The sequence below is a fragment of the Callospermophilus lateralis genome, chromosome 13 (assembly GCF_048772815.1).
Source record: "Callospermophilus lateralis isolate mCalLat2 chromosome 13, mCalLat2.hap1, whole genome shotgun sequence".
Lineage (NCBI taxonomy): Eukaryota > Metazoa > Chordata > Mammalia > Rodentia > Sciuridae > Callospermophilus > Callospermophilus lateralis.
Window position 1 is genome coordinate 20,068,818 of NC_135317.1, and position 26,124 is coordinate 20,094,941.

The 26,124-nt window shown below is 35.1% G+C and overlaps 1 pseudogene; it reads left to right on the forward strand.

Moving 5' to 3' along the window:
* The first annotated feature begins 10,936 nt into the window (after window positions 1–10,936).
* Window positions 10,937–11,860, forward strand: LOC143379570 (nucleophosmin pseudogene; annotated as a pseudogene).
* Window positions 11,861–26,124: the final 14,264 nt, after the last annotated feature.

Consider the following 26,124-nt stretch of genomic DNA (forward strand, 5'->3'; position numbering starts at 1 on the left):
ATCATATTGCAACATAACAACAATGTGTGTGTGAACTTCTCACCAACAATAATCAGATGTAAACATCTGGGACAAAAACATTCTAGAATTGCAAGAGAGGTGTTTATTCCTCACTCATGCAAAACAGAGGTGAGCACTACCAGTATGGTAGGACAGATTGTCCTCCATGATGTGGCTCTGATATCAGAGCAAGCACTCCAATTGTGGTTATATCTCAGCTAACAGGAAGGAAGAATGGAAGAAAAGAGAGCATTTTCTTTCTTTCTTTTTTTTTTTTCTATTGTGAGGTTCAAAAGTTATGCATGTAACTTCCAGTTCCCAACAACCAGATCTTTGGTCCCACTATTATTTGCTGAGGAAATTCAAATAGATCTCTACCATTAAGCATTTTTTTTCTTTTTCTTTTTGGCATTTGCCTCCAACATGAACCCTATGCTCCAGCTTTGTGGTCAGGAATTTTTTCCTATAAAGGACCAGATAATAAATATTTTAGCATCTTCAGGCCACATGATTGTTCTTCATTCCTATTGGAAGACAATCTTATAACACCAGGATTAGGATGCATACAAACACAAATTTACATGGCAAAGATTTCATCTAAATGTCTACATCTCAGTCCAACTACATACAACATGGGATCCCAAATAAATAAAATCTATTCTCCCTGTTTGGAGTGTATGGGACAAAACATCATCTTCAAGAGGCAGTACATAAAAATTAAGCCAAAAATTATTAAAAATTCATAAAAATCTGATCAAATAGGAATTTAAAAGCTCATAATACAAGCTACTAAGGATTATTAGAACTTGAAATATCCCACTTATTTACAGAAGCATGTATTAAAAATGTATTTAATATACTCAGAATGTTGATGGAGTATAAAGAAAAATTTATATAGCAAATATGGGTTTAAGTCTGAGAATCATAAATGAAAAATAACTTTAGTCTAATTTTAAATTTATCCACAGAGAAGTGCTATGTATTTTAGAAGGAAGCCAATACAACTAATTAAAATTGATTAAACTGCAATTACTTGGTGGTATAGAAAGGGAGAGGGGACTCTTGTGGCTGGCATTTCAAAAAATATCATCAAACGACCAAGATATTAGCATGCTGCTGGTGAATGTGATATTTATACATTGGCCATTGAAGAGAAGATCAAATTGCCTTTTTATGTTAGAAATTGGATAAAGGACAGGAATCAAGTAAATCTAAAGTGTAATTTTCTCATGAACGTGAAGTGATGGGACATGTTCAGGTCAAATATAATGTGTGTCACTGTACAGCTGAGGTAGGAATCTCACATTTCTTTGGCCCTGCTCTAAAATTTGAAGTGCCATGCTTTTATTTTCCACTGAGACAGCTGTTAAAATTTTCATATGAGAACAGCCCCAGCTGGCACGTTTTAAATGAAAATACACGTGGGTAATAACCGTGAACTAGGAAGTACTGCCGGCTAACCAGGAATCAAATTAGGGGTAAGTAAAAGCTTTGTTTATATATATATATATATATATATATATATATATATATATATATATATATATATATATATTGCTTTTAAATCTTTCCAGAGAGTTGATTACATATTATTAGCACAAAGATGCATGGATTAGGAGCCCTAGGAGACAAAACTGTATATTTAGCTTTAAGAAGCTTCCTAGGGGTGAGTGTGAGGTGTGTGTGTGTGTGTGTGTGCGTGTGTACATCTGTATATCTGTGTGTGCCTGTGCGTGCGTGTGTACATCTGTATATCTGTGTGTGCCTGTGCACAGAAATATTTCTTCTCATGGGTACAAAAGTAAGAATAATAGAATATGTATAGATAGAATACGTATAGATTTGTACAGACTTCTTCAGTTGAGAACAAAACTTACAGACCTAAGGCACTGCCTTCTTCAATCTGCTTTGACCTACTTCCTTTCAGGAAAGCATGAAAGGAAGATTGTTTTCTGTACCAGTCAGACACTCTGGGTGAAGTGAAGGACTCAGCACTCGGGGCTCTTAATCAACAGTCATGTTCTGGAAATGGCTGACTGTTTTGAGAAGGGCTAGGAATATTGTTTGCCTCATTCTCTTTCCTGCAGAAGAAGTTTTATGCCATTTCAAGTCCTTGTTTCACAAAAAGTCTAATCTAGGAACCTTTTTTTTTAAAGAGAGAGAATTTTTTAATATTTAGTTTTCAGTTGACACAACATCTTTATTTTTTATTTTATGTGGTGCTGAGGATCGAACCCAGCGCCCCGCACATGCCAGGCGAGCACGTTACCGCTTGAGCCACATCCCCAGCCCTAATCTAGGAACCTAATGAGGATTTGAAACTGCCAGGTATGAGTGAGAACTCTGATGAAAAAGGAATTGGAGGAGGAAGAAAAAAGAGCACTGTATTGTTTGTTTCCTTCGTGTGCACTGTAGGATTTAAATTCTGGAGGGCACCTATGTTAGAAATTACCCTTATTTTAATAATAAGGAAACATGCATAGATGGTTTAGAACAGGGGAGCTGCATAACTTGAATGAAGAATTATTCCATCTGAAGAAGGTGTTTTTCATGCCACACGTTTATAATCTAATGAATGTATGTTATTCAAGTTCCCATTGAGTATTAGAAGTGAACAGCAGTTGAACAATTTAAGAAATGTTTTTAGTTGTTTTGCAGCAAATGTAATTTTCCCATTGACAGAAATAAACAACATTCAGATATTTTCCCTGTGGGGAGGGTTCACATCAGTGACTATTAGACTTGCTTGGGAAGTGTATTCACAGTACAATGGCAATAAGAGCCAAGTCATCTGCCGTTGTCATAAATGAGAAAGTGGAGCTCCAAGCATTTTGCCTGCATAGCCATCTGACAGATTTGGTTGTCCCCATGTGGTCTGCTCAGCAAAGGAAGGCTTTTAGGCATACACTACGGGCAGCTCAATGGGATACCAAAGAGTTCTCATTTGTGTGCTGATGTCCTCCAAAGTTCCCTGGCTTCAAACATCTGTAGGTTAAGGCTTTTATTTTTTTTTAAGTGTGAGAACAGCTCTTGACTAATGGGGAACCTACGATATTTCAAAAATGAAACCTCTTCACTTCTTCTCTGAAAATATGGTGCCCAAGTATAGCTATGATGACATTTTTGGAACAGCTATTTTATAGAATCAGAGTAGCAGGAACCTTGGAGTGGATGTACCCTGGTCCCCAGGACAGAAACAAGCTGAATGACATTCTCTTCCAGACACTGCAATTTTCCAAAGAAGACTTTTGATTGTTAAACATCTTTCACTATTCATTCTTCCTTTTCTGGGTCCCCATCTACATTTGTCCCTATATTTCATTCATCTATATTTCATTTCTCATCCAATACTTTTGACTTTGTTCAGTTTCCCCACTTGGAATTTTGTCCCAGACTATTGCCATTCTCTAGCCATTGTACCCTCTCTGGATCCATTGATGAGTTGTTGCTGTTGAGTTAGAGCAAGGCACCAACCTTAAAACAGAAGTCTAGATATAGTTCAGACTACACCAAAGTCACAAACCATGGGATTGAGAGACCCTTGATGTGAGCTTAATGCACTCATGGTAGCAAATCAAGATGGGAAAACCTTCTCACCTGCCATGCTTTGGAAACCACATATTGCATTGCATTTATTGCAAACTTATTTGTGTTTTTCTTATAAGATTTTACCATGTCAAAAATAACTATCTTCTAATGCAAACCTAGCTCAAAAATTAAATAAATACAGCAATTAGAATTAATCTCTGTTTTGCCTTTTTAAAAGATGAATCATTGCTTCAAATAATAAAAGGAAATTTTAAAATATATTTATTTTTCCTAGTATATATCTCATCCTATTTAATAGCAGGAAAAGGAGAATACTATCATTTGATTGCTGAATTTGGTTGCTATACCCCCCAGAATCCCTTTATTTTCTGGTTGCTCAGTAAACTAAAGATCATCAATAACTGTGATATTATGACATTTAGCTTAAGGAATTAAGATATATTTAAACATAGCAAATCACCTGTTTCAGCCCTGTGAATCTTCTTGTGACACATATATTGCTCTAATCTGGTTCACATGTTTCCTCCGTCCTCTATTCAGAAAGTTTCCTGACCTGTGTGTGACCCATGTCATATTGTTAATCATAATGTTACTCATTAATTCTTGACAAAGAGTCAAACACTCACCTTTAATATCCACCTCTCTAGACTGGCACACAGCTCAACTCTGCCCTTATCTCTGGCAATTCTGATGGATTAAGCTAAGAACCATTAACTGGAGTTTCAACTGCTGTTTCTCTTGGGGAGGTATCGTGGTGCATGGAATAATTGGAAAAAATTGGTCTCCTCATATTCTGGTGCAGTAGATAGAGAACCAGAGACCCACTATGGGGGCAATGTGATAAAGTTTAAATTCATTTCTACTGTCCCATTCCAGAACTCATTATAACACCATTTAATTTTTTTATAAGACAATTGACCAGGTTTCTGGACTGCTAGGCCCCTACATGGGTTCATTCCATCATCAAAACATTCTCATTCAGTTACCTACTACATAAAAGCCTACTCACTAAAAAGTAAATGGTAAAATCCATCAGGTATTATGTTCAATTTAACAGCTGCTTCCTGTACTTTGATGTGTTTTAGTCATTGAAACTGAACAAAGAGAAAAGCATTTTAGACAGAAACACTTTGTAAGTAAGCGAGTTTGAAATTATTTTGACAGTTGTGTCCTTTTTCTGTGCATCATTGTCTTCCAAGTAACAGATAATTTGAGTAAGGTAGACAAATATGGAAAATGAAAACCCTTAGTTTGAAAAGATCCACATCTCAGTCCTACCTAAGTTGATCTCAATACATCACAGACACTTCGCCTCTCTGGATTGAAAAGCTAAGTGACTAGGCTGCATTGGTTGTGTGTTTAGCTGAAGTGTGTGCTCCTTTGGGAAAACAAAATAATATCCTTGAGACACTCTTGTTTTACTATTAATAGTTTATTTGTCCTTTGAGAAATAAGCATTAACTTAGGTTAACTGTAAGAGGTTCTGGACAAACCAAGGCCCATGAAAGATTTTTATTAACTTAAGCATTAACTTAGACTAGACCAGTGGTGATGATCTACGTATCTTATACTCAAGGAGTAAGGAGTTGAGTACTAGTTCCCCTCCAAAGATGTGTTCAAGTCTGTTTCGTTGATACCTATATGTGGTCTTATTTGGAAATAGGAGATTTGCAGATGAAATCAAAGTATGATGTGGTCATGCTGCATTAGGATGGCATCTACTCCACTAACACTGTGGTTTGGACTTCTGGTGTCCAGAAACATGAGTGTTGCCTTAGGCCATTTTTATGTGACACTTTGTTATGGCAGCTCTGTCAAAATAAAATGCATAGTAGACCTTGGGCTCCTGGAATGTTGGCCTGAGTTTATCTCATTATGGCTCACAATTCATCTACTCTAAATAAATAATGTCCTAACCAAATCAGAATTTCATGGAAAGCCAGGAAATGAACGTTATACATATGTGAGTATTTAAACTGTGCATTAAATTTAATCATTCAGAACTGTAATAAACTGTATTTATCCAGTAGCTCAGGACTCCTACTGTAAGATAAGTACACTACTTTCCCTCTTAGTATCTCCAGAAAATACCGATTTGATTCAAAGGGTAATGTGGAGACCCCATGGCTAAGTAATGAGTTGGATCAGGTGGTGAAGGGTGACATCCCACTTGTGGGACAAAGGAGCATCATATGCCTCCCAAGCCTTGTGATGCTTGCAGAACAGTACCACCATCTTCCCCATGAGGGATGTGGCGCAGTCTGTGAAACAAAAGACCTGTTCTTAGATTTACAAGGTCAAGAAAGTAAAAGACTAAAGATTTAAGCCTCCTGACCAAAAGGACTAAGAATGGAAACAGCCAACTAAAGCAGACAGAACTTTGGACTTGATGTTGAGCAGGTAGGGTCTCAAACAGCAGCACTGATGGAACACGTGGAACAAGGACAATGACATGCACAAGTGGTGTCAAGCATTGCTTCACTGCTGATGTGTTAGGTATTATTTGGGTTTGTACTGTTGAGAAAACCCTATTGTGCATAATAAATTCTTCAATATTTACGCAGTAATTTGGGCATAGGTATTCATTATAAGTTTGAAGATGTTTGATTTAAAAGAGTTATGCACCGATAAATAAAATTTTCAGTTGAATTTCTATCTTGGACAAAAACCCCAAAGGAAAATGACTTCCAATTTCTAAACATAGTACATTCTCTAAACCAAATGATATGGAACTTTGAATTATGGAATCATTTGTTTCAGACTCACTGTTAATGCTAGTTTCCCTCTCATTTTATTTTCACTTCTATATCTGAATCAGTAAGGTCAAAGAAGTAGAGGTTTATTAAGCCAACTTAAATGTATTATGCTCACAGAAGATTATGCAGTTCAAAATGCTTCAAATTAATATCATTTATGTTGCATGAGTACAATGAAGAGAAATGAGGAATAAAACAATTCAAAGAGGAGTAAAGACACATTCTATTCTAGAGTCTCCATTCTCTACTGGCACAGATTTTTTTTTTTTTTTAATCCACAGCCCAAGATAATATTCCATTACCTGTTGACAAATACTTTATATTACACCTTTGGCTGTTTCTACCACATAAATGACAATCTTGTCAATTCCTGAATATTGACACAAACTTCTTGACACTGGATGGTACTTCTAGCAATTAAAAAGCAAGGAAAAATGGAAAAGAAAAGCATGATATATTAAATTTATATTCTATACATTTACTTATCACATGGACAAAAATCATCAAGATAATGCTTGGAAATCCCCTTCATCTTTTTTCCTATTCATATGTGTAGATGATTATATATTTTCCCTGTATTTACCCATTTTAATACTCTTCTCCCCTTTCTAGCAGGAAGTATCCTGAGTTTTTTTGTTTATTTGTTTCATTTTTTAAACAGAGGTGTTTGGTGAAGCAGAATTCACATGAAAGCTGTCTGATTTTTATTTATATACTTTTGAACCTGAGAAGAGAAAGATTTGGAGTATATTCAGAAAACCATGAAAGCAAAGGTGTTCCCCCCAGATTGTCAGGAAATGTCCAACTTGGGAAGTAGGAGGAATACCAGTGGTTATTTGGATCAGAGTGTGGGACATCTTGTTCACTGTCAGGCAGCCCCATGGTCCTCACAAGAGCTCACTGCAGCAGGCACAGAAGATGTAGAGGAAAGTAGAAGACCCTGTAGCCATGGGAGAGCTACACATGGGACTTAATGCTCCCCCTGGTTCCAAGGGACGATCCTGGAACCAAGTCATGCCCCAGGGAGAGGTTTACAAACATGACTGAAATGCAGCAGTTGACATTTCAGCAGCATGTGGCTTGAAGAAAAGACTAAATTACATTATAAAATAAACATTTTATATCTCTCATGTATATTGTAAATTGCTGTCTGCCATATAGGATAAGTTATGGATGTTATTATTTATCTTTATAAGATGCCCATTTTTGTGCATCTTAACTTTGTGGAATTTTTCTTAAGATGATTAAGAAATCCCTTTGAAAATAAATCTAAGCAAGGAGGAGAAAGACTTCTACAATGAAAACTATAGAACACTGAAGAAAGAAATTGAAGTAGACTCTAGAAGATGAAAAGAACTCCCATGTTCATGCATAAGCAGAATTAGCATTGTCAAAATGGCCATGCTACCAAAAGCATTAGACAGATTCAATGGAATACTCATCAAAATACAATCACATTCTTCATAGTACTAGAAAAATAATAGTCCTAAAATTTATTTTGAATAATAAGGAGCTAGAAAAGTCAAAGCAATACTAAACAAGAGAAATGAGGCTAGAGACATTATGCTTGATCTAAAATTATACTATAAAACTATAGTATCAAAACCAGCACAGTATTAGCATTAAAACAGACATAAAGACCAATGGAATAGCATAAAAGAGAGATGTAAACACACATAGGTATAGTTTTAGAACCACAGAACAAGCCACTGTAAGTAGGTCACTTGTTGGAATGAAAACAAATTCTTCACATAGACTGCAATTCTGTAATTTATTTCATGTGTTTCGTCTCAATCACCCCTCTGTATTTCTCTTCTGGGAAGAAAGTGATTCTGCCAAATATCACGGATAAGTTAAGTGCAATCATGTTACTGAATGAGTATGTATGTATCTATCCCATCCCAAACCAAATAATGTCAAAAAGCCAGTTTGATGGATTTTTCCTTAAAGAATAGTTGTACACCATCATTTGGTTTTCATGTTATTATTTAAATATGACTAAAGTTCGGTGTTAAGCTAATAACAATTTATCACTTTCAATGTCTAGTAGAAATGCATATACCATATATAGATGTATGTTCAGGAATCACACAACCAAATCATTCAATGACTCCTTAAATTATTTATGTTTGTGACTTCAAAATGCACTATTTCCAGAAATAAACTGAAAAGATGACTCCTTGTATAGGGAAACTTACCTAAAATTATTGTATTGGTAGTTTTGCCTTAGCACTTTGTAAGTAAATCACAGGGTTGTTTCCATAAAGTCCTTTCTACAAGTAAATAATTGGTCTAAATCAAATAGTAGCTTTTGGACTCTTGGACCATATTAGAAAGTTATTTTCTTAGATGATTAACCAATTTATATTTCTTTAAGAAGTTTATGAGAAAATCTATGGCTCTGATCCTTCCTGACATTTCAGCAATTTTTGAAATTGTCACTTTTCTCACTGAACTTTTTCTTTTATAATTTAGGACACAATTAACAAAGGTTCCCTGTACTGAATGCTCCATTTAGTGATTTTAAAGTAAACATTCACTGAAAATGGAAGTAACTTTTACAGGTTCATCCAATGAGAATTTATACTATTCTCCCTGATGGACATTTTACAATTTATAGAAATATCATATTTATTTTTAGTTATCAGATGAATACAGTTCTAAATAGTATACTTATTTCTTGATTATCAGTAATGTGATATTAAATATTTCCCTGGATGAAATTTAATAAAGTATACTATAGTCATTAATTTTCAGACACTAAAAGTATTTAGTTTTCTGAAATGAATTCAGTTTGCTTGTTATACCTTGTACTTTTTATATACTGCTGAATTTGATTTCCTAATATTTTGTTGAAGAATTTTGCATCTGTATTTACTAGTAAAATTGGTGGTCTCTTTATCCTTCTGTATTTTCATTTATGATTTTTTCTTTCAAAGTGTTCAATTTGTTTTGTAGTATAACTGTTTCATTTCTTCTTTAAAATACTCATGTGAATTTGTTGGTGAATAAAGATGGGCCTGGAGGAAATGGGGGTGGGGAGAGAAAAGGAAAGAGAGAGAATCTGTAGTAGGAAACTAAACTAAGTGACATTAAGATATTTCTAAGTTTTTTGAGGGAAGTCTTTTTATTTGTTTGTTTGTTAATTATAGTGTCCATTTATTTAGAAACAAAGGATTACTATTACTTCCTATTTCTTCTTATGTAATTTTTGTAAATATTTAGTTTCTGAAGGCTGTTTACTTGAACTGGCATATTCAAATTTATTGACAAAAATCTCATGAATAATATCCTTTTGTTATCCTTTAAAAGACTGTGTGAGAGGTACTAGTGACTTTTTTTTTTTCCTAATGTCTTCTGTTGTGGTGGTGGTAGAGATGTTGTTGGTAGAAGGGGAGGTTTTTGTGACAGAGGAAGGGATAGAAGAAACAAATAAATGGGAGACAGAGACTATGTGTTGATTTGTGTAATTGTTTTTACTTTTCCTAGAATAGTCTCTGAAAGAGGCTATTAATTGCACTGGTGTTTTATAAGATTTAGGTTTTGGCTTTATTAAAATTTTCTATTATATTCTGTTTTTATTTCATTAATTAATATTATGATATTTATTCCCTTCTATCTATATTCTTTAGGTTTTTAGTTTAGATGCATAAACTCATTAATCTTTCTTCCTACTTTTAATAAATTCTCTTTTAACATGGTGTTATCTACATCCTACAGATTTTCATGTCTAATGTTCCATTATTGCTCTAATCAGACTATTTCCTAGCTGTTGTGATTTACATGTTTATGTATTCATTCTCTTTATAAATATAGTTCTATTAAAATATATTCAAATTTTCTTTTAATTCAATTGTTAGGAGTTTCTACATAAACGACCTTGTGGTCTGAGAATATAGTTCATATGATTTCAAGCTTTCGAAATTTACTGAGGGATATTTTGTGGCCCAATACGTATTGGATGTGTATAAACATGTATAAACATTCCCCTTTCTTTATCACTGGAAAGACTATATGCTCTTCAGTTTTTAAAGGAAGTGTTCTATATTGTGAGAAGAGATTAGATTTACTGAACGTGTTTCTTAATTATTCTACCAAATATCCTTACTATGGTTTCATTTTTTTTCTTCCATCAGGTACTAAGACAGATGTGTGAACATTTCTCACCTTGATTGTAAATATATTTTTTCTTTGATATCATGAAATACTATTTTCATATATCTTAAGGATAAGGAATTGGGTACACAAAACATAAAATTATTACATTTTCTTGGTGTCTTATAATTTTCATTCACAAAAACTTTCCCTCCTTTACCAAATAATACTTTTTCTACTGTATTGATAGGTCTGCTTTTTTAAGGCTAGCATTCACATGGCATAACATTTTCTTGATTTTTTTTTGTATTTTAATACTGCTAAATGTGCTTCTTTTTAACAGTAAATAATTGGGGATTTCATTTTTTGGACATTCAAATTAAAAAATTTACTCATAATTGGAGGATTAAATTCATTTTTAGTTTTTAAAATAAATTATTATTTTAAAAAAGCTTAGAACATAGTATAGAGAGTTTCCATAAAACCCAAACTCCATTTCTCTACTAATTGCATCTTATTAAAAAAAAAAACACAATATGGAGCCCTGGCATGGTTCCATCCTGAGCGCCTGTTCTGGGAGGCAGCTGTTACATATTTTTCATCCCTACCACCTAAATGCATGCCACCACTCCATGGATCATTTGATGGAGTTGTGTCCCCTGAGGCACAAGAACTAAGTTTTGGGTTGTGAGCTGAAGGCTGACAAAAATTATCACTTTAAGATGGGTAATGATGAAAACCAGTTGCAGTTCTCACAAAGAAGGGTCACTTTAGAGGCTTCTAAAATGGAGGAACACACTGTCAAAGCAAAGGCGATGCATAATGATGGCATCCAATTAAATTAACACTCAACTTTGAAAATGTCTGTGCTGCCAACTGGTTCCTATGAGGCCTTTGAAATCACACCAACCATGGTCTTAGGTTAACGTGAGGTTCAGAGCCTATGCCCGTAGTAGCTGTGGAGTAAATGCAGAATCAGAGCATGAAGAGGAGGAGAACATAAAACTGAGAAGTGCATTTGGAAGGCCACCTGCCCCTTGAAGGGGTAACAAGGTTCCACAGAATACAGTAAAACTCGATGCTGATAAAGATGACAAGGATGGTGAAGATGGCAGTGATAATGATGGAATTGAAGAAAAAGCTCCAGCACAGAGATATATAAGAAAAAAATGCACAAAAATCAAACCGGTATGGAAAAGACTCCAGATTATCAACAACAAGATCAAAATGTCAAGAATCCTTAAAAAAAAAAAAAAAAAAAAAACCAGGAAAAATCTCCTAAAACACTCAAAGAGCCCACATCTTTAAAAGACATTGAAGCAAAAATGCAAGCAAGTATTGGAAAAAATGTTTCTCTTCCCAAAATGGAAGCCAAGTTCATCCATTATATAAAGAATTGCTTCCAGATGACTGGCCAGGAGGCTATTGAAGATCTCTGGCACTGGGAGAAGTCTCTTTAAGAAAATAGTGTGAACCCGAACCATTTGCTAAAATTTTCCATCTTATTTCACTTCTGTAACCCTTGATATCTGGCTGTCCTTTTTATAATGCAAAGTGAAAACTTTCCCTAGTTGTTTGATAAATGTTGTCCAGGTTCCATTGCCAAGACTGAGTCGTCCAACATGTCCATTTAGTTTTTGAAGATTTAATTCCCCAATTTGCTAGGTTGTGAAGTATGTGTGGGACGCTATGATAGGACATAATAATAGCAGTGGTCACACATGAAAATGGTGGGGAGACAAAATACACATGTGAAATAAATTTGGTATATTAATAAAATAAAAAGATTGATACATTATCAAAGATTAAAATCCCTAATTTATTCAGATTTGTTTAGGTTGTACACAAGGTCTTTTTTTTTTTTTTTTCCGGTTCCAGGAGTCCAGTCAACCTACTCTACTACATTTAGGTGTCACAACTCCTTAGCCTTCTGTTACTGAGCAGATTTCTCAGAATTTCATCGTTTTGATAACCTTGGCAGTTTTCAGGCATTCTAATCATGGAATGTACAGAATGTCCCTTGGATGGGGTTTGGAAAATGTTTTCCTCACAACGAGAACAGGGCTAGGGCTTTGGTGGAAGATGGGGAACCCTGTGCCAATCCCTCCCCTCACACTGAGGGTGCATACTCTCAATCTGCCATCCCCTTAGTGTGACCTGGATCACCTGCCTAAGTTGTTTTCCCCTGTGAAGTTTATTTATTTTTTTCTCCTCATACTTTCTCTACTGCCTTCTTTAGAATGGGGTCACTTTACATACAATAAAGAATAAGGAGTGCAGTATCTGCTTCAATTATTTAGAACTTTTCTGTAAAGGCAATCTGTCTCTTTGCCATTTAATCAACCACTTATTTATATCGGTATGGACCCATAGATATTTAGTTTATATTTTGGGCCTTTGTTCCATTTCACCATTATTATGTGTGTAAAATATATGATTTCAGCACTTTTTTCTTTCTACTACTACAAGATGTGAATAAAGTGGACTTTGGATTATGTGAAAGTTCTGCGTACTTAAATAATTATACAACATTAAATGGCAAAAGAAATGAGCCTTCTGTTACAGAAGAGTCTATTATATTACCAGTATGTCTAGAATTGTTTGCATCTATTACTTCTTTATCATAACCACTTCATGGTCCCCGTTTACAAATGAAAAAAACTTAGATTTTAGAAGTCAACTAACTTAGCCCACATTCAATATTTAGAAAATCATTAGACTGTGACGTCAAGCTCTTATGAAGGTTTGAGCATGTTTACTTATCACTATATCCCTTCTTGGTATTTTCCTCTGGGGCTCAGTACAGACTGGCATTAGCCCATTGTGTCCATATTATTTTGCTTGCAGTACTTTCAGAGATCCAGTGTTGCTATAACTCCTCTAGGAGACAGTCAGAAATTCAGGGATATAGGAAGCAAAGAGTGAAAAGATGGAAAGGTATTCCAGAGCAAGCACAGGCACACTGTGGTGCTTTCTTCTCAAGCATCAGCTTCAACACTTAGAGAGCAGGTGAGGGTCCAACAGAAGAGAAAAAAGAAAGAGAGAGATGATCCGCATAACCTAGATATTTATCTACCTGAGATAGATATTTACATTCTTTGAAAAAGTTTAGCAATTTGTACACACAATGTAAATTTGAAGATGCATTTGTAATTTAAATATTGATCAAATGTATTGACTACCAGGCAACGTTCAGAAAGCTTAATATTCATAACAACCCTATTAAGTCAGAATTATTATTAAATCCAACATAGAATGAATATAAAAATTGTATTCATATACAAAAATATATGTAATATTTGAAGTATGCAACCCACAGTGAACATCACTATTTATCTATCCTGAAACTGGATGATTGATAAAGGAAGAAAGTTTACATTGGCTCATGGTTTGGGAGGCTGGGAAGTCTCCATTTGAAACTGGGATTTCTTAGTGGTTAAGTGTTGTTGATTACTAATACAATCAGTTCACTTGTTATGATTCTGGTTTTCTTTTTCTTCATGAACCAAGATTAGTGCTTCCCGTGTTTCATCTAAGTTATCTAACCTGTTGACAGAGAGTTGTCTATAACACCCCTAGAGTCCTTTTTATTTCTTCAAGGTTTGTAATTACAGCACCTCTTTTATTCTTGATCAGGGAAATAAGATCTGTTTTGGGGACTTTTATCAGTTTAATTAATGTTTATCATTTTTATTTTATTCTTTAAAACACCAAATTTTGGCTTTGTTAATTTTCTCCTTTGTTGCCTAATTTTTATTTTGCTTAGTTAGCTGCAATCAATAGTATTTCCTTCTTTCTGATTCTATTGGTTTAGTTTGCTCTTATTTTCTAGTTTCTTAAGGCAAGACATTAGGTTATTGATTTGAGATCTCCCTTTTTTCTTAACATAGGTGTTTATGACTCCAAATTTACCTTTAAGCACTATTCTAGCTGCAGATCATAGGTTTTCATGTTATGCTTTTGTTTTTATCTGACTCAAAGTACTTTCTAATTTTCCTGGTGATTTCTTCTTTGAACAGCTGTTTGCTTAGGGTTGTGTTATTTGATTTCCACATATTTGTGGGTTTTGCAGATTTTCTTCTGTTGTCAAGATCTAATTGTATTCCACTGTGGTCAGTGAGCACACTTCACCTGATGCTACCTGAGTCCTCTTTATGACCTGCCATTGTATCAGTCCTGGAGACATTCCCTGTGCATGGTCAGGAGAACGTGACTTCCACCTTTTGTGGAGGAATGTCCTAGAGATGTCTGTTAGGTAGAGCTGGATCCAAGTGCTGTTCAGCTCCTCAGTTTTCTTGTTGATCTTCTGCCTAGTTATTCTAGCCATAAGTAAAATGGAGCTTTCAGTCTCCAACTATTATTGTTGAATTGTGTATTGTTGCCTTCAATTCTGTCCATTTTTCCTTCATGTATTTTGTGGCTTTATTGTTCAGGAAATACATGCTCATGTTGTTATATTTTTTTTGATGAAATGATTCTGTTTTCATGATAGGATATACTTCATTATCATTTCTCACAACTTTTGTGTTGATTATTTTTTAAATTAATATAGCCATCACAGCTGTCTTTTGGTTACTGGTTCTGATACTTGGAATTCAAAGTTCCTCCCGAAGCCACTGTGTTCAGTTCTTGTTCCCTGTTTGGTGCTCTCAGGAGGTGGTGGAAACATTGGAGATGGGTCTAGTTGATGGTCTAGGGTCTTTGGACTTGTGTCTTTGAAGGGGCTAGTGGGACAGTGGGACATAAATCTTTTGCTCTTTGTCTGCTTCCCAAACACATGAGGGGAGCATCTTGCTCCACCAACATTTCTCACAATCTTGTGCTCCCTCAACACAGGCCCCAAAGCAATAAAGCCAATTAACCATGGACTGAAACCTCTAAAAACGTGAGCCAAAATAAACCTTTCCTCTTTTCAAGTTGATTATCTCAGGTATTTTTGTATAGTAATGAAAAGCAAAATAACACAACTTATCATGTCATACCATATATCACCTCCATCCTTTTATATTCATTCTGTATCTAACTTTGGATTAAACCATTTCTTTTACAGACTGAATTTTAAATGTCTTCTTTTTCTGTGTTTTTATTGGTACAATCAATTCATTTGCATTTAAAATAATTACTGATATGTAGAATCTGTTTCTGCCACTTTGATATTTTTCTTGTCTGATTTCAGGGTTTTTTTGTTTGTTTGTTTTTGTTCTCTTATTCCTTAATTACAGCATTTGTGTATGTGTGTTAAATGTATATTTTCTAACTTATTATTTTATTCCATCTTGGTTTCTTTTGCTGTAATTTTCTCAGATTTTCAATTAGCATTTTTACTTAATGTAATTTGATTATAATCAATATTAGATTAATTTCAATGGTATTAAAAACTTTTCCTCAATATACTCCTGGCTTTTGAACTTTATTACCATACAACTTATATGTTTATCCATTAAAATCCCATCAACACAGTTGTATAATTATTGGTTATACAATATAACCAATATGGTGACAACCTATACAGTTGTCTCTTAAAATAAATAGAGGACTTTCAGTTGATAGTCTGATGTATTAGAGGCATTAAAGAACTTGGGAGTCATGGCTCCTATCTTCACATGAAAAAAAAAAAAAAGAAAAAGCTACCCCCCAAAAAAATAAAGCAAACCTCTGGAAATATCCTTCTCTACTTTTATACTCCAGTCTCGAGAATTAAAGTTAAAGGTCAAACTGAGCCATCTACCAGCTTGAGAGGGAAAATCCCAGCTGACTTAGTTTTAGGGACTCCCCACACTTTTGTAAGCTTTATCTCCAGGAGATTCACCAGGATCTCAGGGTAAAGTGAGAAAAACTCCCTATGCTTCTAGAAAGGAAAAGAAACTCTTCCAGTACATTTTGTTTTTGTTAACAAAGTCCTACTCTTAAGGGGAAATAATCTAGTAGAGTCTAACAGATTTATAGGAAGCAAACAATGAAGCTCTGATTAGCTTTCCTATCTTTCCTGAGGAAGGAAAATCCTAAGAAGAACGTGTGCAGGTCATAGTCAAGGGGCACAAGCTCAGTAAGCAAGGAGCCTAACTTTAGGACCACTGAAAGTTTGTCCTCCATCTACACCTAGCCACCAACAGGGCTCCTCTGTATATCCAGGGGTTACACCTTGAAGAATTGCAGACTCAGATTCTATTTCAGAAGGAGTCTCCAAGACACCCCAAAGGAATTCTTAGCTCCTGAAAAGTTGCAGAAAAGTAGCCCCTCACCTGTTTAATTATTAGACCTCACCCTAAAGAGCTAATTACCTCTTTCCCCCAACCCCATCTAATACATCCTCTCTGACTTTCAACAAAAAATTGCAAGACATACTGAAAGGAAGAACAGATAGAGAAAAAAAAGTAATAAGCAAAAGTATACTTCTTTTATTTAATACTGTAGTTATCAGTATTCTTAAATATTTTTAATTTAATACTGTAGTTATCAGTATTCTTTGTTTTTTGGTCTTCATTTGAGTTGATTTCTATTGTCCTTTTATTTCAGCTTATAAAACTCCCTTTATTATTTCTTGTATGGCAGAACTATAGGAGAAAATTCTACAAATGTTTGTTTATTAAAGTTTTAATTTCTCTTTAATTTTTCAAGGATAATTTTATGAACACAGAATTTTGAGGAGTTGATAATGATGTCATTCTACTGTCTCTGATTTCTGTCATTTTTTGATTTTCAATGAGAGTCACATGTTAATGCCACTAAATAGATTCTCTGTGACAAGTCATTTTCCTCAACTGATGAAAATCAGTTTTATTTTATTCTGGTTTATCTAGGTGAGAATCTCTTGGGTTATTTTTTGTGCAATTCATTCCTTATTGAGTTGCTAGATTAATATTTTTAACGTATTATTCTTGTCACCTCATATTCTTCTGTCTCTATTCTGTATATGACAGTATGCTTGATGGGTTCTGCAAGCCTACAGACCTGTCTTTTTTGTCATTCAGTTTTGTATTGTACATCTCAGAGAAGGAAACCTTGATGAGTTTATTTTCAAATATAATTAATTTATTTATAAATTATTTGTATTAATTTGTATATTTATTTCTTTATATAAGTAGATATAATTTTAAATTTCTCATCCCAGATTTATTCTTGAACCACATTAATTAATTTTTTACTTCAATTTTTATGCCCTTTAACTTCAGAGTTTGAATTTGGTTCTTTTATATATTTCTGTCTCCACTGATATTGCTTATTTGGTGAACTATGTTGTCATACTTTCTTATAATTTTTCAGACACAATTCCTTTTACTTCTTTTTTAAATGTATTTATAATGTTTTTTTTGAAGTGTGTCTCTACTAAGCCCAACATCTGGGCTCCCTCAGGAACACTGTTGGCTGCTTTTTTACCAATTTTGTAGGAGGTTTATTCTGTTTCTTTGAATGCCTCTCTTCTGTTCTTGTTGAAGAAAAAAAACTGGGCTTTTTAGAAATTGTATTATAGCAACTTTCATTTCTGATCCTTCCCCAAGGTATGTCTTCATTGCCAGGTGTTTTGTTTGTTTGGGGTTTGTTTTTCTCCTAGATGCTTTTCTGTGGATTGACTCTTCTGAGTTCATTCTGCAGGGTCTCTGTTCCCCACAGTGACTCCCACTGTGTTTCATGCTAGCTATAGCCTGTAAGTTATTCATTTTATTTTAAGCCTTTGTTTCCAGGGGTAACCCCTGGGTTTGTGTAGTTCAGTCACCTGCCAATGATTGGCCAGATTTTTTTCTTCTGGATGTCCTCCATTTGTCTCCCACCCTTGGTCGAGAGGCTCTGGGAGGGAACATATGCCTCACTCTTAATGTGGCTGAAGAGAGCCTTGCTGCCACTTTCTGCTTAGGCAGGACCTCAGGGTTAGCTGGAGGTGAATGATAGAGGTTTTCTTTTTTCCTTGATCTTTCCCAAGCATATGCACAAACTTGTACATGCATGAAACTTTCTAGATCCTTAAGAATATATCACATATTTTAAAGTTCCTTCTGCTCACCTTGTTCTCCAGGAATTTCTTTTAAATTCCCAGCCAGACACTTGTCCCAGCTGAATTGCTGCCTTACAGAACTGTGACCTGTAAGCGGATTGATTGCTATTACTTTGGCAGTGGTCTTGGATTAGTATCTTTTATTCATTGAATTGAGCTCTGAGCCAAATTAAATTACCAAAAAGTATTGAGGAGTTAAATCATTGCTAGTTTTTGATTTGGAATAAGTAAAAATGAAATAAATGGCAAGTAACTTTTTATCATGATTCTTATTGTATTATGAGACGAATTCACATATCACAATTTTTCTTGCTCTCTGTTTCCTATTTTTATGACCTCTATATGTTCTCATTTGCTTCATTATTTACCATATTTGTTTTATCCAATATAAAATAGTTATTGATAGCAATTTTAAAAGTACAAGCGTGGGTCAGACATGGTGACACATACTGGTATTCCCGACAACTTGGGAGGCTGAGTCAGGAGAATAGCAAACTTAAGACCAGTCTCAAAAATGTACTAAAACCCTCCGTGACTTAGCGAGGGTTGAATACAGTTTTTTAAAAAATGGGATGTAGCTCAGTGGCAAAGTCCCCCTGAGTTCAAACTCTACTACCAAAAGAAAAAAAAAATACAAACTTATAATTGACTCAAAAAGAATGCATGTTAAGTGCACAAAATGTCATAGGTTGTCTCCCATATCTATTTTTGATTGTCATTCTCACCTAGTTTTCCATTTCTCTAAATTTCCCTTATACATTACATTGTCTATGTTTTCTTTCTTAACTTTACCTCACTTACATAATTATTTTCATGACAATAACCTTAAAATTTGTAAAAATTTTAAAAGCTTAAAAGAAAGAAAACATTTTTAATGGTGAATGGCTTTGATTTTGCTTACTTCCTGGACTATGGTAGTTGGGATATTGAAGTGCATGTGATCTTTAAGAGAGCAAAATAGCTCCACAACTTCAACATCTCGCTCTCCAAGCTTGCATGTTTAGTGATTTCAGAGGTAACATTCAAAGGTATTTGCTATCAGATTTGAAAGCCAGGGAACATTTAAGAGGGAAAGAATACCCCTCTGATCCTTTGTTCTCTTGTTGTCTCCCATTCTAACTCAAAGCATATGCAGGGTCTGAGAACGAATGCCTTACTCTAAAATTCCTCTCATTAATTTTCTTTCTATTTCTCTTTAATGACTCATTTACATTATTGGAAAATTTTCTATCCTGGTGCCTTTTGAATCCTGTCAAAGCGTCTTTACCAACCCTCACCTCATAATTCATGTGTCTATATTACTTATACAGAAATAGGTAGAATTAGCCTCAATCAAAATCACCACCTTGTAGGCATATCATGCGGAGTTCCAGCATCATATGTTGGTTTGTGTTTTGATTCTGGCCTGGAAAATAATTCTTTTCACTTATGAATGAAAGAATCTGTCATTCAGGTTCAAGTCCAGCCTCACCAAGGCAAAGTCTATGATATTGCTCTAAGCCATGTCTGTGTTCCCACCCTCAGCTTGGAAAAATTATTTATCTTACCCATCTAATAGGTCACTTTTTTTTCTCATTTTTAATTTGGAACCATCAAGTTACTTGTGAGTTGAAGCAAGTTCAGAGTCCAGTCAGTTTATTTTTAAGGTTGGTGTTTTCTGGTTTTAAACTACTAACATGGTTAAAAGGGAAATCTAGAATATTTTACCTCATAGAACAAAATTACATTGTTCTATAACTTCTATAAATGTCTTCAAGATAGATTATGATTTAGAATAATTTTTAGCTTACATAAATATTGTGAATATGATATAGAAAACTTCTAATTAACCCACACCCAATTTACCCTATTATTTCTAGTTTAGTAGGTTATATTATTATTGCATGATTTTCACAATTAATGAAATAGTATTGATATACTATTATTAACTGAAGTCTGCATATTACTTGGATTTTCTTAGATTTTTACAGAATGTCCTTTTTGGGTCCAAAATCCATTATATATATCCCATTGCATACAGTGATCATGTCTCCCAATCTCCTCTTGGCTGTGACAGATTCTGATACTTTCCTTGTTTTGGATGACCTTGACAACTTTCAATATTGTTTGTAGAATATGGTCCTTTGGGGATTCATCTTATTTCTTTCTGTGATTAGTCTGGGATTAGCAGAGGTAAAGTTCTGCTCTCAGCATACCATCCACAGGGTACTTAATCAACATAAAATTATGTCGATGCTAACCTCGATTATGTGGCCGAGGTACTGTTTGTCAAGTTTTTTTCACTGTAAAGTTATTCTTCTTATCCCTTTTCTATTCTATACTCTTGGAAAAGAAGTCACTATGTCCTACAGTAGGGAATTATGCTCTTTTCCTTGAAAGTACAGTAATAAATGAATATTTGGAACTCGGCATAGGTGGCTCATCTCTTCCACATTTATTTATTTAATGTTTGCTTTATATTTGTGTGGGCTTGTGGATATTTATTTTATGCTTTGTGTTATAACCATAATTCAATCACTATTAATATATTTGTTTTGCTTTTCAATTTTTTTAAGCATGGGTCACTGTAGTGAGAGCCCCTCAGTTGCCTACTCACCACTTGACATACTCCACCATTGTGTGTGTGTGTGTTTGTATGTATGTGTGTGTGTGTGTGTGTGTGTGTGTGTGTGTGTGTGTGTTGCCCTTTCTTAATTTCCAGCACTCTCAAATGCTCTAGGTTTTCTTGTATATTTCCTTCTCTGGTCCTTGAATCAGTCATTTCTCCAAGAAGCCATGATACTAAAGAGTAATATTAGAAGGCAAGTTTCTATACTTAATGTGCTCACTGCTACTGAGGAAAGATTACTTCTAGGTCCTCAGAGCTGACACAGCAAGAAAATAAACATGTGTGTAATAGCCCACACATACACACACCTACCAGTATTTCTAGATGGAACTCTCTGTGTACAGATCAAACTTAACATAGGTTTGCGGCAGGGTTTCTGATTCTGACCCATTATAAGAGTCATTCTAGTCTCCTTTCTTTTGCCACCCACAACTCTTTAATGAAATAGTGAGAACCTGGCTCCAATACTTTGCCATCCATTCTTTTAAGGGATCAACTCCAACATATGAGTACAATAGTTTCAGAACTATGCGTCTGTACCTGTGGATAACAACTTCATCAACTGCAGTGCAATGATTATGTACAGATCCTTTTGTCTTCAGTCTCACACCTCACCTGTCTCCATATCACCTGAGTCAGCCTTCGCCAGCCCCTTAGTGAGGTGGCTTCATTTGTCTGTAATGCAGTTATGTTGTTTTTCACATTATTCTCAACCTGAGGATCTCCCAGTATTCCAAGTGCCTTTAAAACTTTTTTCATATGTTAAGGTTTTCTCTTGCCATAAAGTCCTTCAAGTTTTGTTGTTATTGGTTTTTAAATTTTGACAAATGCATGAGATCATCACTCTTCCACTCTAGTTTCATACAGAGTAAGTTCATCATTCTAAGAAAATCGCTCGCATCATTGCTTATTTACCCATCAACATGCTGAAATATAGCAACCAATGATCTTTTAACCTCCTCTCTGGCATTATCCTATTCTTTTAGAATGTTCTTTCAAAGGGCTCATGTACACTATGCAGCCATTTCACACTGGCTTCTTGAGCTTACATTTAAGGTTCATTCATAGATTAGCATGGCTAAAAAGCTCATTATTATTTTATAAGTAGTATGTCCTCTTATATGAAAATTTAACTATTATTCCATAATTTGTATATTTATTCTCCTTTTGAAGATAATCTTGTTTGATTCCAGGTTTTGGTAGTCATGAATGATAATATACAAATTATTTTGTGCATGTTTTTGTGTAGACATAAAATTTCAATAAAGTTGGGTAAATAACTAGTGAGATGCCTGATTTGCATATATCATAGCCATGGTGAGACTTATCTTTATAAGTCTTCTAAGGTGACCACCCCATCAAATCATGGGAATTCCTGTTCCTCTAAATCTTCTCTAGCAAATGTATTGTCAGGTTTTTTAGAGTTTTGCCATTCTAATGGTTGTATGTGATTGCTCAAATTGCACTTCCTAAATGGCAAATTATGTTGAAAGTTTTTTATAATAATTTCCCACATTTCTATCTTCCTTAATAAGAAGTTTCTTTACCTATTTTGCCCTTTTAAAAACTGGCTTCTTTGTTTTATTTATTGTTTGAAGAGTTCGTATATTTTGGATACAAATCTTTCATCACGGAGATGTTTTGCAACTATTTTATCTGAATCTGTGTCTTATCATTATCTTGATAATGTCTTTCACAGAGCAGACATTTTTTATTTTAATAAATTCTAGCATCCAGTTTTTCATGGATTGTTTACTTGATGTCGTATCTAAAAACCACTCCTGTAACATTTTAAGAACACTTGTTCTCTTCTCTTTCTGAAGAAAATAGAGCAAATCTAATTTTGCCTCTTCTATATACTAGCATTGAAGTGTATACGGAAGAATTTGTACTTCCTGCCTCACTCTTTTGGTTTCTTTCATGCATTTGTTTCTGTATGAAATGAATTTCCTGACTCTCAGGGATCTCACTATTCTCTCCAATCCCTCAACCTTATCTAAAGGTTAGTTTGTACCACTAGTGTGGTTCCATTAAATGGACTGTCAAACCCAATTTGAGTGATGATCCTGGGAACCCTCTACCCCTCAGAGTAGAAGCATCTGTGTCACTGGGTGGGGACCGCTGGCTACTGAAGGTTCTCAGTGTATCCCTCTCCAAAAATTTTTTTTTTTTCTTTAAACAGAGCTTCCGTGCTTCATTTATGCCCCTGCTTCAGCAAAGACAGCTGAATTCCTCAATGGCACTGTCCTCTGTTCCATGTTGGGACAACTCATGGGACATGTTTGTACTTCATCCTATTTTAACTTGTCCTTCCATCTGGGTCTGCTTTGCTCACTCATTTGCAGCTGTTATGCCTTAGAACGATCCCAGTCCCTGGTATACCTTCTCCAAGTTAAGTCATACCTCCAAGTTTGTTTCCTTTGGCTTTTGGCTTAATATGCCCACTAATTACAAAAGTATGAAAATATATAAAATGGTGAACTGCAAAATGCAGTGCTCCTGGTTGCTTGCAAATCACAGAACATGCAGCACAGTTTGTGGTTACAGGCAGTAATGCTTTGCCCCCCATCCTCAGGAGGCTGACGTTTTAATGAGAAGATTGCGCAACCAGCAAAAAATATGTCTGGATTTGGAATAACAACAGAAAAGCAGCCAACATAAAAAGATCTTGTGATATAGCATTCTGCCCATTGATTCAACTTATTTTATTTGACTGAAATGTAATTTTCAATGTGCTCTTTAGCACAGAGGTAGTGATTGCCAGAGATCAGAAGTTAAATGGTTTTAATCTAATGAGAGCAAAATAAATCACTATACCGGACACTGCCCATGAACTTCCTCAAATCCTACTGATTTCAGTAAATTTTTTTTAGTGATTACTTCAGCATCGAATTGTGGGGGACACCCACAAGCTCATCCACATAACCCATAATCCAACAAAAGGTCACTCTGTGGGCTCCATCTTGACTCTGGGGGGTTCAATTGTGGAAATAATTTCACACTACAACTGAGAATTGTGGCTGCCAGCAACCCTTTGGCCAGGAGGAGGAGGGAAGTATTGTATGGATGAGTTTGCCTTTTTCCATGAATGCACCATTCTGAGGCAGGTGCCAGGTATTCCTCTGAAACAGAGCAACCAGTCACTCTTAGCCCATTAGTGAATATTCCCACTGTGGCCTCAACCTGTAAGCCTGCCCTGCCACCTATTTCCTGGTCCTAGACATTATACTGTTCCCTGGATCTCATTCTCAAGTTTGTCACTTGCACTGAGCTCATCTCTGCTCTGGGAAAACCAGACTAACGGATGTACTACAAATTCCAAGAGTTACCATATCTTCATGAACATCTTGTCCAAGAGGATATTTTAAAATTCATGAGCAGCATACCTACCACAACGGTACTCACCTCTCCATCCCATGTCCCTCACCATCCCTGGGAACTCTCCCACATTGCTAATGAAATGACATAAAGTAGAGATGACTTTTTTATTATTATTTTCATTTTTATTTGGCTTTTACCATCAAAGATCCATTTGGTAATAATAAACATCACTCACACACTACCTTACTATAATAGTGTATTTATCACAGTGATGACACCCTTTCTCCTTCTTTTTTTTTCTCATTAATCATTTTTATTTTTTTTAATTTATTTTTTTATTGGTTGTTCAAAACATTACAAAGCTCTTGACATATCATATTTCATATATTAGATTCAAGTGGGTTATGAACTCCCATTTTTACCCCAAATACAGATTGCAGAATCACATAGGTTATACATCCATATTTTTACATAATGCCCTATTAGTGACTGTTGTATTCTGCTACCTTTCCTATCCTCTATTGTCCCCCCTCCCCTCCCCTCCCATCTTCTCTCTCTACCCCATCTACTGTAATTCATTTCTCTCTTTGTTTATTTTCCCATTCCCCTCACAACCTCTTATATGTAATTTTGTAAAACAATGAGGGTCTCCCTCCATTTCCAGGCAATTTCCCTTTTCTCTCCCTTTCCCTCCCACCTCATGTCTCTGTTTAATGTTAATCTTTTCTTCCTGCTCTTCCTCCCTGCTCTGTTCTTAGTTGCTCTCATTATATCAAAGAAGACATTTGGTATTTGTTTTTTAGTGATTGGCTAGCTTCACTAAGCATAATCTGCTCTAGTGCCATCCATTTCCCTGCAAATTCCATGATTTTGTCATTTTTTAGTGCTGCGTAATACTCCATGGTGTATAAATGCCACTTATTTTATTCATTCATCTATTGAAGGGCATCTGGTTTGGTTCCACAGTCTAGCTATTGTGAATTGTGCTGCTATGAACATCAATGTGGCAGTATTCCTGTAGTACGCTCTTTTAAGGTCTTCAGGGAATAGTCCAAGAAGGGCAATAGCTGGGTCAAATGGTGGTTCCTGCCATTTGCTGAATTCATTTATTAGTTCTAGTAGTTTCTTTGTAGACCCTTTTGGGTCTTCTAGGTATAGAATCATGTCATCTGCAAATAGTGATAATTTAAGTTCTTCTTTTCCTAGTTTTATGCCTTTAATTTCTTTCATCTGTCTAATTGCTCTGGCCAGTGTTTCGAGAACTATATTGAATAGAAGTGGTGATAGAGGGCATCCCTGTCTTGTTCCAGATTTTAGAGGGAATGCCTTCAATTTTTCTCCATTCAGAATGATGCTAGCCTGAGGCTTAGCATAGATAGCTTTTACAATGTCGAGGTAAGTTCCTGTTATCCCTAGTTTTTCTAATGTTTTGAACATAAAGGGATGCTGTACTTTGTCGAATGCTTTTTCTGCATCTATCAAGATGATCATATGGTTCTTATCTTTAAGTCTATTGATGTGGTGAATAACATTTATTGATTTCCGTATATTGAACCAGCCTTGCATCCCAGGGATGAATCCTACTTGATCATGGTGCACAATTTTTGTTATGTGCCTTTGTATCCGATTCACCAGAATTTTATTGAGGATTTTTGCATCTAGGTTCATCAGAGATATTGGTCTGTAGTTTTCTTTCTTTGAGGTGTCTTTGTCTGGTTTCGGAATCAGGGTGATGTTGGCCTCATAGAATGAATTTGGAAGTTCTCCCTCTTTTTCTATTTCCTGAAATAACTTGAAAAGTATTG